The 13,857-nt window shown below is 40.8% G+C and overlaps 1 long non-coding RNA gene across 1 annotated transcript; it reads right to left on the bottom strand.

The window, feature by feature from the left end:
- Window positions 1–417: 417 nt before the first annotated feature.
- LOC122674827 lies at window positions 418–13,386 on the bottom strand. Its single transcript, XR_006335053.1, has 3 exons — window positions 13,243–13,386; window positions 9,627–9,634; window positions 418–430 (listed from the first exon to the last, which is right to left on the bottom strand). It is a non-coding gene; the product is annotated as an uncharacterized LOC122674827 (long non-coding RNA).
- Window positions 13,387–13,857: the final 471 nt, after the last annotated feature.

Below are 13,857 nucleotides of genomic sequence, written 5' to 3'. Positions count from 1 at the left end.
CTGTTATATCTATTTATTCATTTGTCTATCTATCTACCCTTCGATATACTTGTCTATCCATCTAACAATCTATTGTCTATCCATCTATCTAGAGATGGGTCTGAAATTTCTAGCTCCCCTCCCTTTTGCAGTGAGTTCAGTCTGGCAGTTGGCAATGCAAGCAAATATCACATACTTCATGCTTTTTACCCTGGAAGATGGCAGGGAGAAACAGGATGCGGGCTTTCCACAGAGAGATTAATTATTGAATTAAGTGTTTTAAAATATTTACTGAAAAATGATTCTCTTGTTAAATTCTTTTTCTTTAAAATACTTGGATATGTTTCTTCCTTTATGGATATGAGCTGCCTTATTGAGTCCAGAATGTTTAGGGGGGGAAATCAATTTTTTTAATGCCAAATTAGCGATCTATCTTAGGAAGGAAAAGTGACTGCAGTGAGAAAGCACCCAGAGCTTGATAAGAGTTCTTAATAATGAATTCTAAACACCACTCACACACACACACACACACACAAACCCAATCACTGAATAATAATTAGCTTTGCTTCTCAGGCAAGTATCTTAAAATATATATGTTGTACTTTAAAAATATTCTCGATGTCAAAATAGTCAAGGAAGGTGAGGAAACTGGAGAAGGAATGGAGGGACTAATGTCCATCAGCAGGATTTCTTTATCTCCTCAAAATCTCCTGACCTCAGAGCAGTTTCCATACAAATGTCCCTCTGTGGGTGAGGTCAGCCCACCCCCTCTCCCCCACCGAACATCCAGGTTCAAGTGAGGCTAAATGTCATGATGACTGGAAGAAGAATGTCCCTGTTAGCTCTCTCTCACTTTCTGACTCAAGATCCCACCTTTTGGTTTTGCTGTTTCTGAAAAAGATGGGTTTGAGTTTTCGGCTTTACCTTTTATTTGGCCCTTAGCCCTGAATCAGTCCTGTTGTATTAATACATAGGAGGCTGCAGATATCAGCTCAGGTTGGATAACATATAACATATTGAAGGCAAATGATACTTTTAATAGTGAGTTTTGACAATGCTATTAATGATAGTGATGAAAAGCAACAGTGTGCAAACAGAAAAAGGAACAAAAATAAAGGAAAAATACATGAATAGAAAGGTCACTAGGCTAGATGTGTTTCAACTGAGGTCCTAGATCTTAATTTAAAAAAAAATCCATCTCAACTAATTTTGGGTTGCACCTCACAGGGCTGTAACTCCTGTACTTGCCCAGCTTTAAGACTGAAGAAAGAGCTCAGAGTTTGTAACAGAGACGTCTGTTACATCTACCTTTAAAGCAGCGGTCCCCAACCTTTTTGGCAGCAGGGACTGGTTTTGCAGAAGACAATTTTACCATGGAAGCGGGTCGGGGGATAGTTTCGAGATGACTCAAGCATACTGTATTTAATGTATACCTTGTTTCTCTTACTATTACATCAGCTCCTCCTCAGATCATCAGGCATTAGATCCTAGAGGTTGGGGACCTCTGGTTTAAGGGATGGGGGAGCTCATTAGTCTGAAACAGGGTCCGAGAGCTACATCCCACCATATGCAACCCAGGACATGGCGGCAGTGTTCTTCCCTGCAGGGGCAGGGGGAAGAGGAGAATGCCCGTCATAGGGGAGCTTAAGTCAGGAGGGCCCATTAGGGAAGGCAGCAGTGTGATAAGAAACTGCTGATTTGATAATCCTTACCACCTGTTGGAGAAGACTCTTGAGAGTCCCTTGGACTGCAAGGAGATCCAACCAGTCCATCCTAAAGGAGATCAGTCCTGGGTGTTCAGTGGAAGGACTGATGCTGAAGCTGAAACTCCAATACTTTGGCCACCTCATGCGAAGAGTTGACTCATTGGAAAAGACCCTGATGCCGGGAGGGATGGGGGCAGAAGGAGAAGGGGACGACAGAGGATGAGATGGCTGAACGGCATCACTGACTCGATGGGCATGAGTTTGAGGAAACTCCGGGAGTTGGTGGTGGACAGAGAGGCCTGGCGTGCTGCAATTCATGGGGTCGCAAAGAATCGGACACGACTGAGCGACTGAACTGAACTGAACCACCTGTTTGATAAGGGCAGTTGCTAGCTGGAGCCTGAGGCAAGCATGTAGAAGGTCAGGCTCCTGAGTAAGGTGTAGGGGAAGCAGGCACTGGTCAAACAGAGGGTACAGAGAGCTAGAGCACAGCTGTCTGTGTGGCCTGACCACAGTTATGTATCCGAATGAATCTAGGTCCTGGGACTTTACATTTACCTTGGCAGCAGATACGCCTTCACTTTCCATTTTATGAGAGTACCAAACAGTTGCAGAGGCAGTGACTCAGCATTCCTTTGAAGAGTGTACTACAGAGAAATTTTAAGCTCTGCTAAAAGTCTGCTGCACCATCATTAAAAGCCAGCATTAAAATTCAGGGACCAACAGCATGTTTACACCAGGCTCAAACATTCTTTTTCATTCCTTTAAAAGAACATCAAGGACTTCCCTGGTGGTGCACTAGAAAAGAATCTGCCTGACAGTGCAGGGGATGTGGTCTCTGCTTGTTTACTTAGCCTACCCTCAGCTGGTCCAAGATTCTCTCAGAACTGTTCTGTGGTCTAAGGCTCTCTTCCTTCCCCAGCCTTCCTTTTCTTCTCTGTCTTCATTATTGTCAGCCTTTCATCTCAACCTGAAGGCTTTCCCTGCCTGCTTCTCCTCCCTATTGCCTTATGCTTCACAGGAAACACCCCAAATCCCTGGCACATCTGGTCTTGCCCGAGGGTCTACACCAGATATCTTCTTCTTGGAAGACCCAAAGTGACACAAAGTGTACACAATGTGCTGTGAGGGCACAGTGGAGAGAGGTGGTTTGGGGTTGGCAAGTGAGACCTCATCTTGAGTGAAGTGCAAGGCAAAGAAGATATGAAAGTGTTAGTCGCTCAGTTGTATCCAAGTCTTTGCCACCCCATGAACTGTAGCACCTACCAGACTCCTCTGTCCCTGGGATTTTCTAAGCAAGAATACTGGAGTGGGTTGCCATTTCTTTCTCCAAGGGATCGAACTTGGATCTCCTGCATTGCAGGCAGATTCTCTACCATGCGAGCCACCACAGTCCTTGCAATCAAGTGGTAGCCAAACTGCTGATGACTTCATGAGTGGCGACCCAGGAAGATGTCCCTATGGAGAGGACTGTCCTTGCTGGTCTAATGATTAAGGCATTTTAAACAACTGTTTAGTACTAAATTAAACTGAGGCCTTATAGAAGGACAATGGTAAATTGAGGGCAGTTAACAAATAATTTAAGTGTGACAGTTGGAGGACTGCTAAGGTAGTCTATGTAGAAGCCTTTGTTTCTTGCTTTGGAAGGGCAGATGCAGTAGGAGAGTTGACCCAGATTTTGTATTTAGAACTGCAGAGCTCCAAGAGATGTTTAAAAGTGCAGCAGAGACAGTACTGATACCCTAAGGTCAGAGCAGTGGTTGGGAAAAGGTGAACCCTGGAAATGCGGACTGAGATGGCCTTAATGTTCCTCTCACCTTAATTAAGCTTTAGATAGACTTCTTCCTGTCTCTAAGCTCCTGAACTCTCTTTCTTTGGAACATTCACTTTAGAAAATGTGTAATTATACATTTTTTGCCCTTTTCAGATGTAAATCCTTTTAAAAACCTCTTGACTGCTTTACAATTCAGGAAGGTCTTTCTGGGATGACCTGGGAGCCATCCTTTTCAAATCTAATCATCAGGAAAGCTAGTACATCATTCCCCAGGCTCTGTGGGAGGGTAGGAACCGAAGCTCCAAAGGCACCAATTATACAGATGGCCTAATAACAGAGAAAAACACATGTGAAATCAGGAATAACTCAATGTGCTAGACACATCCTACTGGTCAACCTGTGCCCCTGACATCCTCCAGCATGCTTCCATAGCTCACCCTAGAGCTTGAAAACCCTCCTACCATTTGTTTCCATAGAGTTGATGTTAGACCGAGTTCTGGCCCCTCTTCTCTATTTCAATAGCCCTGAACAAAGTCTTCTTGTGCAACTTTTTGTTTTAACAACATCCCTGAGAAGAGTAGCTCTTCAGGTCCCTCTGACCCTGGGGACTGGCCAGGGGAAGGAGGCTTCCCCCCTTATTAAGGAGCTAGCACTTCTCCTGTAGGAAAAGGCTGCAAGACAATAGGTGCCCTTCTCCAGAGTTTCCTTCTCCCTATCCTGGCTACAAGGGTGCTGATTATGATTAAATTCTAGCACCATCTAATGAGAGACATGGTGAACTTGATAAGGAAGGAATGAGATTATGCACTGAGGAAGCTTTCAGTGGTAGCCAAGGGAATGCCCAGAGGGCAAGGTTTTGAGGGTGTTTGATCAGGGGCCAGAATTAAGAACTGAACAAAAGCAATATATTGACTTGGCAGCATTTTCCTGGAACATTTGATTTTACACCTGGGTAAGGGCCCCAGAAAAAGGAACACCACTAAGAGTAACTCTTAGAAGCTAAGAATAAGATGATTCACGCTGAACCAAGTGCAAATGCCTCTATTGCCTGACAGGTTGTAGAGGAAGAAGATGATGACTCAGGAATGTGGGCCTGATGGAATTTTTATGAGGTCAGAAGGCCCAATAGAGAATCCCAGCATTTAGAGGAATGCAGCATTCAGCAGGGCAGTCAGGAATGCATTGGTAGGGGTACAAGCATCCATGAGAAGTTCAGTGACAGCTCATCCCAGAGGGACAGAGCAGAAACTAGGAGGAGCGCTCACAGAGCTAGTCTGATCAGTAACCATGAGGATGACAAGCCCTGAAGTAACTGAGTCTAGGGGGCGATGCTTAACTGCCAGAAACAAGGGGTCCATAGAACTGGGGTCATAGACAAAAGGGACTGGACCTTCAGGGAGTTATGGAGATTGCCAGTAAAACATGACACCAGCAGACGCAAAATAGATAGCCAAGAAGTGTGCTGTTTGACATCTATGATCAGAAGCAGGATAGAATGGAGGAACAGGAAGCTGAGGCCTATTATCTCAATAAAAACACAATTCTCTGCTCAGTTCTCAAACCTAAAACAATCCTGAGATCCAGAACTTTCTGACCGAAGAGATGACCATGTGCAGAGGAGGAACAAGTCTGTGCCACCACAGAAGGTATACTCTGTTCTGAGTCCCTTAATCCTCCCCCAAAGAGACTTATAGTCATTTACTCATGTGATTTAATGTACTGGGGAGAGGGAAACAACCAGAGGACTCTACGACACAGAGTCTGAGTTGACACTGATACTAGGAGACTCAGTGTATCATCATGGTCCTCCAGTAACGGGAATCACAGGAGTCATGGACTAAATGGAATCCTGCTAAAGTCTGGTTCAGAGTGGATCCACGGTGACAACAGACATAACTGGCTGTCATTTCTCTGCCTCCAAATATATAACTGAGTTGCAAGTTGGAGGCTGGAGTGTTCTTCATTTTGAATCCTTGAATTTATTGGAAAGACCAAGTGGAAGACTCCAAAATTATTTCCTTCTCCCTCCTCCCAGCCAAGATAGTAAATCAAAGCATCCCTGGAGAATAGGAAGTGATAGTGGAAATTAGCATCACATTAGGGAGCTAAAGGATGCCTGACCCTAACTTCTTTATTCTGGCCCTCAGAGAAAATGAATGGATTGTGGAGAATGACTGTAGCCTACTGTAAACTGAGGCAAGTAACAGCTCTGGTCATGGTTGCTATGCTACATGTGGTATTATTGATAAATGCTGACCAATAAGGATTCAGGTGCATGGTACACAGACATGGGTTTTGCAAATGTACTTTAAAAAAATCTTTGTTTTGATCAGAAAAGATCAGAGAAAAGCTGCATTTGTGTGGAATAGACAAAAATATTTACTTATAGTTTTCCCCCAGGATTACATTAACTCTCCCACTTTGTCATAATATATTCAAAAGGAATCTAAATCATTTGGACATGTCACAGATTACCGCGTTATTGGATTGATGCAATTACATTGATGAAAAACTGGTAGCTAGTACATTGGAGGCCTTGTTAACACACATTTTTAAAGAACAGCTGTTTTTGTCAAGCATTCAGTGGTCTAGTGATCAGGGATATTTGTAATATCCCCTGAAGGGTAAAAGACAAAATTACTAATTCCTGTAGTAGAGAAGAAACCACAACACATGGTAGGACTCTGGGGGGTTTGGCTAGAAAACATTGTGCACATAGAAATACTGCTACAGCCCTTAAGTCCAGTGATATGGAAGGCTTCCAGTTTTTTGAATAAAGTCCCAGAGTAGAAAAGGGTTCTCAAGCAGAAGAAGGTTCTGCTGCAGGCTATGGTACCAGTGGTCCTACTACTTGGGCCGTATCATCTAACAGGTTCTATAGTGTTAGAAGTGTCAGTGGTGAGAAAAGATGGAATCCAAGTTTACAGCAAACCCTAGTGAGAGAATCCTAATGCCTACTACTGGGCTTCTGGAACAAGACCATGTCATCTGCAGTGGAGAATTCCACTTCATTAGAGAGTCATCTTCTGGCATGATACTTGGCCAAGGGGCACCAAGTGGGAATTGCCCATTATGAGTTGAGCTATTTTAGACCCACAACATCATAAAGCAGAAGGCTCAGCAGTGTCCATCTTAAGTCAGAAAAGATGCATTTGAGATTGAAATTAAGAGCATGGGCAAACTGCATGAGCGGGTGGCCTGGACTCTATGTCTTTCACTAGTGCCCCTTTGTAGATGAATTTTCTATGAGCAACTGGAAAAAGGAGGAAAAGGCCTAAGTTTGATTTCTGAATGGGTAGGCTCAGTAGAGGTATGCAAACTGAATCTGGATAAATGTGGGGATGGCAGTGTTTCTTGATAATAGTGGAGACAGAAAAATCTTCCCAGTGGGTGGAGGGGCAAATGGAGAATATGATCACCTGTTCTTTGTAGAAGTAGAACTGACCTTAAGGGAGAATACATGTTTATTTCTGTACATGTTTATTTCTGTACATGTATTCTGTATGGCCTAGTAGAACGGTCAGGGGTATGAAAGGAAAAGACCAGAAGATCAGAGACGAGAAGTTCTGGGATCGCTGTGAATGGATACATGGGAGTTGGCTGTTGCAAGTGTAATGTTTGAATATGTTAATGCCTAACAGAAAGCATCCACCAAAGAGGCACTGAACAATGAATTAGACAAATGATTTGGCCAACTGACAGTGGTCCCTTTGTCAGTGACCCGTCTAGAACTGGCTTTTAGGGCACATGAATGGAAGAGCCACAGTCCCCACACTGGTATTTCTTGATCATGAGCAGGGATTAAATAATGTTTATGCTCACTGCTTTGTCTTTTAATTGCCCTATTTTAATTTAATGTCTTTTAATTTGTCTTTCTATTGTGCTTAAAATCCAGAAACAAAGAATTATAATAATTATACAAACAAGTCATGAGGTTTACAAGGAAATTACCAATACCAAAATTATGTAGCAAGATAGGATTTGATGAGAAACACAGTAAATTCCACAGAGAGGGAGTTCTTACTTTACTAATTACACCTATTTAGATTCAGATATTGACTCAGACTGCATAAAAATCTTTTAAAATGTGGCTGCTGCTGCTGCTGCTGCTAAGTCACTTCAGTCGTGTCTGACTCTGTGCGACCCCATAGACGGCAGCCCATCAGGCTCCCCCTTCCCTGGGATTCTCCAGGCAAGAACACTGGAGTGGCTTGCCATTTTCTTCTCCAGTGCATGAAAGTGAAAAGTGAAAGTGAAGTCGCTCAGTGGTATCCAACTCTTAGCGACCCTGTGGACTGCAGCCTACAAGGCTCCTCTGTCCATGGGAGTTTCCTGGCAAGAGTACTGGAGTGGGCTGCCATTGCCTTCTCCGTAAAATGTGGCTAATAATAGTGATTTTGGGAGCGGGATTTACATAAAATGGGAGCAAGTGAATCAGCAGAAAGGTTTTGTTTAAAATGCAATTGTGTTCTCAATTTAGTTACATCCAAGGGGAACCTTGTGGATTATGTATCATTCAACCCTTTACTCAGGGAAAATAAGGCTTTGAGAAAGGATACAGTATCATGGCACCAATTAGTGATAAAACTATGGTTAGAATCCAGCTATTCTGAAAGTGCAGTGTTTTTCCACTAAGTCATATAGTCTCCTGTATTTAGAATAATGTTACTTGAAAATATTGTGGTTATGTACATAAAATTCATATTCCTTGAAATAACTGCTCTCTTAATCTGTCTTAATGAAGGCCCTGAGGAAGTCCTGCATTTGTTTCATTCAAAAGAAGAATTAAAAATACAGCTTGAGAAAATGGTGATAATACTTTGTACAAAAAGTAATAACAGGTTGAAAATTCTCCAAATTATGAACTTACCCCAGTTATTTTCTTACATATTTAATGCTAAACATTTTTTTCAAAATGTAAATAATGTATTCTACCCTTGAACACTCTTTTTTGATGATCATGCACCGTCTTGAGATTGTAGATTTTTCAATCCTAAACTTAATATTTCAGTTAAAATTTTAATTTGCTTTTGGTCAGTTTAATGACAATAGCTCACTTTCAGGATTATTTCCATTGCAGATTCTCAACTTCAGATTATTTCTGGAGCATTAGCCAATCAGCATTTTACATTGATTTTTTTAAAACTTTTTTTTTTTCTTTCTCAGATTCATCAATGCAAGTATTTTCATCACTGAGGTGATAATTGGAGATCACAGGGTGACAAAAGTTTATCTGAGAATAATTTTCTCCTTCTCTATTACAAATTCAATAGTTTTTTAAAACAGATTTTTTTATTATGCAAAACATATTTCGTGTAAGAGTGAGCATTTGTAAGAAAAAAGGTCTACTTGTCTAAGATTTGACTGAATGCTAGAACCAGAAAGTCTAACATAAAGCCAAGAAGATTTAAATGATTTTCTCCCTCTCCTATTCTTTAAAATACTGACATTCATGAAAGTCTTTTACTGTTATATCAACACCATCCTGGGTCAAAGTGCTTTCTCCTTCTTGCTTTCCGCACCACAACTTCTGACAAGCCATCCCCTCATTCCTAACCCTCCTCATTTTAAAGTCTGAGAGGGGCGTAGTTCTCTATCAGGGTTTCTCCTTCAGTCCACCTGGTATTTTTCTGTTCTCTTTCCAGAGAAAAGGAAAGCGTGTCTGAGTGTGTGTCTATGTGTGTTTCTGTGTATGTATGTGTGCCTGTGTGCATGTATGTGGCTGTGTGCCTGTGTGCATGTATCTCTGTGTGTCTATGTGTTTCTGTATGTCTGTGTGTGCCTATGTCTGTCTGTATGTCTGTTTGCATGTGTGTCTGTCTGTATGTGCACTTGCATGTATATCTGTGTGCAAGTGTGTGACTGTGTATATCTTTGTGTGTCTGTGTATATATATGTGCATGTGTATTTCTGTGTGTGTGTGTGTGTGTATAGGGTTTGGGGGGTGAGTGAGAAGTAAGTAGGTAACCAAAATGGCCTAAACATTTCATCCATCTCCATCTAGCTTTAGACAGGCTTCTTCTGTCTCTAACTTCCCTTGTAGCTCAGACGGTAAAGCATCTGCCTGCAATGTGAGAGACCTGGGTTCAATCCCTGGGTCAGGAAGATCCCCTTGAGAAGGAAATGGCAACCCACTCCAGTACTCTAGCCTGGAAAATTCCATGGACAGAGGAGCCTGGTAGGCTACAGTCCATGGGGTCTCCAAGAGTCAGACACCACGGAGCGACTTCACTTTCACCTTTCTGTCTCTAGGCCCCTGACTTCCCTTTCCTTAGAGCTTACTTTAATTTTAATTTCTTTTTTAAAAAAATTTTAATTTCTTAATATAATCTTGATATATAAAAATACATATTTAATGGATAAGATTCAATGAGTTTGGACATATACAAATATGGAAACCATCACAAAAATCAAAATAATAAACATAATTCATTGCCTCCAAAATTTCCTCATGTCTCCCTTTTCAGGAGATAATACCTAACATGAACTTTACCCACTCATATTTTCAAGTGCACAATTCAGTATCATTAAGTGTAGGTACTACACTGTACAGCAGATTTCTAGAATTTACTCATCTTGCACAACTGAAATTTTATACCAATAGAATAACAATTCCCTGTGCAAGTGGGGGAACCAGACAAAAAGTATTTGCCATAGTTCAAGTATGAGAGAGAACCAGAAAAACAACAGGATGAATTTTTTTCAATGACCTGATTTTGAGGGAAAGATAATAAGAAAAGATGCTGTCAAGGATGTTGTCCATTTTCTTGGTATGCTTTGGCAATAGGAACCACTGCAAAGTTTCAGAAGGGACATGTTACAGTCAGATACAGATTTTAGAAAGGTCTCAGATGACTGTGCAGGGATCCATTTGAAGGAGAGGAGGTGGAAAACTATAAAGATGCCGCGATGGGAATCCAAATAAGAGGTGATAGGGTTTAATGAGGCATAACTGCATTAAATATTCTAAGCAGCAATAATTCATTTAGTCTGCAAGTCACCTATTAAAAAGAAGTAACTCAGTAGTGTATGACTTTCCTTTAAATATATACAGCAGATATGAGTAGTCCCTTTAAGGGAATATTGGAACCACTCAAAAGCTCTAATCAATTGACAATAATAACTTCTTGAATTTCAGAGGTAGAATAGAAAATTAAATTCTCCAGTTCAAGAGAATAAAGCTGGCCCCCACATAGGCAACTTTTCTTCATTGAAAGCAGAAATGTCATCTGAACCTTATGAGGTCAGTTTGAGCTTGATAAAGTATTACACAGGGAATGAAGGAAAATTGGTCAATTTTGAAAGTAATCAGTTATTATCTCTGGTTCAGCTATATTTTAAAAAACTTTTATGTGCAATTCTGTATGTTTTGAATAAAATGGTAATCTCTTATTTTTGAAACATTCTTTGAAGTATAGAAACTAAAATATGTTTAGAAATATATTATTTGCAAAATTTTCAATTGATAAATAAAAGGCAGAATCAGATATTGCCCTGCTGGAATAATAATACTTATTTTAGAAGCATCATTATTACCAAATCAGAATTTATGGCAGCTCATGCAGTCTGATTCTGATACCATATAAATCTCTTTCCAGCTCTTTACAGATGTAAGCTATGCTTGGGAAATACAGTTTCTCAGTATTTTTGAAATAAGCAATGTGTTTTCACAATACTTGTTTACAATATTCCCTTAGCCTTAACACTTAGTCTCTCAGTTCAACTAGCAAATTCTATTCCCCTTCGAAGGCTTTACTCATGGGCCCCTAAGATTTCTCTTATTTTCCTAGGAAGAATTATTCTTAATTTTTTACATGTTTCTTTTCCCCAATCCAAATGTCTTTCATTTTTCTTCCCTCCTTAACAACTATACCTTCTAATGTCTGGCATTTCAAGTCAACTTGCCTGAGACCTGCAGTTCCTTGCACGTCTGTTTTTTGTCTAATTCATCTAATTAAATATACAGTGTCTATTCTCTTACAAATAAGCCAAGTCAAGGCTGAGGAAAGCTGTATGGCAAGGAAGTTTGGTGTCACTACGGGTTGTCACTAAGCTCAAAAGAACCCTCAATATAATACTTCTTCCTTCTCTCCCTGCCTACTTCCTCTATCACTCATTTCCAGGACTATATTAAACGTCATTTAATCTTCAAATATTTAACCTCTATTCCTTTCCTCTTCACTCTTAAGCAGATAACCTCATATCTTCACTGAGAAAAACACAGGCATCAGGAGGAAACGCCACCACTTCCTATCAAACTTTCAATCTGTCTACTTCTGTACTAATGATCTCTTTTGCTTTAGTTTCATTAGGGTAGTAGTTTTAAACTTTGGCTCCACATTGATAATAGCATCTGGGGAGTTTTCAGAAAATACTTCTGCCTAGGCTCAAACACCAGAGATGGTGGTTTAAATAGTCTGGGTTGGAGCTTGACTATGTTTTTGAAATCTCTTCAGATGATTCTAATGTAGTTAGGGTTGGGAACCAATCTCTAAAAATGTTTAGATTCTATCTTCTCGAATCTACTCTGAATATACTCTATCTTCTCTGAATATATACAAATTCATTCACTCCTTCTTTTCTATATGTAGAGGGAGTGTAGAGAATCACCCCCTTTCCTCTTAAAAATGAAACCAAATTGACCAGCTAACCAACCAAGCAACTTAAGAAAATTTCTCTGTCATACCTGTGGTGAGGAGTTTTCTGTATCAGCTTAGCTAGGCTGTGGCAGCCAGTTACATCCAAACATGACTGGGCACATTTCTGTGATGGCATTCTGTAGAGATAGTTAACATCTCTACACAGCTGACTCTAATTAATGTGATTATCTTCAATTACCTGAGTAAGCTGATTTCATCAGCTGAAAGTCTGAAAAACTTCTCAAAACCTTAGGCTCCAAAATGGAGAAATTCTACCTGTGGTCTGCAGTGTCCATTTTCATCCAAGAGTTTCCAGCCTACGCTTGATACAATCCAGAGGTCTAAAAAGAATTAAATATTAAAAAAAAAAAAAAACCAAACACACACACACACACAAACCACACCTAATTCAGGACTTCTCTGGTGGTCCAGGGGTTAAGAATTTGCTTGCCAATGCAGGGGACACAGGTTCAATCCCTGGTTTGGGAAGATTCCACGAGTTACAGAGCCACTAAGCCCAGTTGCCACAACCTGTGCCCTAGTGAGCACGTGCTCTAGAGTCTGTCCATGAGAGCTGCAGCTACTGAAGCCCGCGCTCCTAGAGCCCGCATTCTGTGATAGGAGAAGCCACTGAAATGAGAAGCCTGCAAATCACAACAAAAAGGAGCTCTCGCTCGCATCAGCTAGAGAAAGCCCATGCACAGCCACAAAGATCCAGGACAGCCATACATAAATAAACAAGCAAGCAAACAAACTGGTTCTGCCCCATCATTCCACTCAAATGGCCTACACATGTTGTAATTAACCTTGTTTTGCAAACACATTTTCCAAGTGGCTATTCAATTGACACATGCTTGGGAAGTTCAGGCTTTGTTTTTTACAGCTCTGCTTTGCCTACTGTCTTAGATATGAAGTGTCCATTCCTGCATGAGTAGCCTTGTCTCAGTATTATGTTCAGTTGTTGAATTTATAAATCCACATGTTGGATTCTATCAAATGTTTTCTACCATCTTATGATTTTACACTAATGTAACTCATTTTCCAATATGAAATAATCTTGCATAACTGGGATAATTGAACAAGGTCATGTCTATCACGTTTATACATTGCTAGACTGGGTTTGTTAAGTTTTGACTTTTGATACTGAAAGAGCCTCTTAATGTAAGTGAGACGTGAGTGAAAAAGTTGGCTTAAAACTCAGCATTCAGAAAATGAAGATCATGGCATCTGGTCCCATCACTTCATGGCAAATAGATGGGGAAACAATGGAAACAGTGAGAGACTTTATTTTGGGGGGGCTCCAAAATCACTGCAGATGGTGACTGCAGCCATGAAATTGAAAGATGCTTGCTCCTTGGAAGAAAAGCTATAACCATCCTAGACAGTACATTAAAAAGCAGAGACATTACTTTGCCAACAAAGGTCCACCTAGTCAAAGCTATGGTTTTTCCAGTGGTCATGTATGGATGTGAGAGTTGGACAATAAAGAAAGCTGAGTGCTGAAGAATTGATGCTTTTGAACTGTGGTATTGGAGAAGACTCTTGAGAGTCCCTTGGACTGCAAGGAGATCCAACCAGTCCATCCTAAAGGAGATCAGTCTTGAGTATTCGTTGGAAGAGGACTGATACTGAAGCTGAAACTCCAATACTTTGGCCACCTGATGTGAAGAACTGACTCATTAGAAAAGACCCTGATGCTAGGAAAGATTGAAGGCTGGAGGAGAAGGGGACAACAGAGGATGAGATGGTTGGATGGCAT

The sequence above is a fragment of the Cervus elaphus genome, chromosome 18 (assembly GCF_910594005.1).
Source record: "Cervus elaphus chromosome 18, mCerEla1.1, whole genome shotgun sequence".
In the NCBI taxonomy this organism is placed as follows: domain Eukaryota; kingdom Metazoa; phylum Chordata; class Mammalia; order Artiodactyla; family Cervidae; genus Cervus; species Cervus elaphus.
The sequence above is the reverse complement of the archived record's forward strand: the minus strand, read 5'-3'. Positions and strand labels throughout refer to the sequence as shown.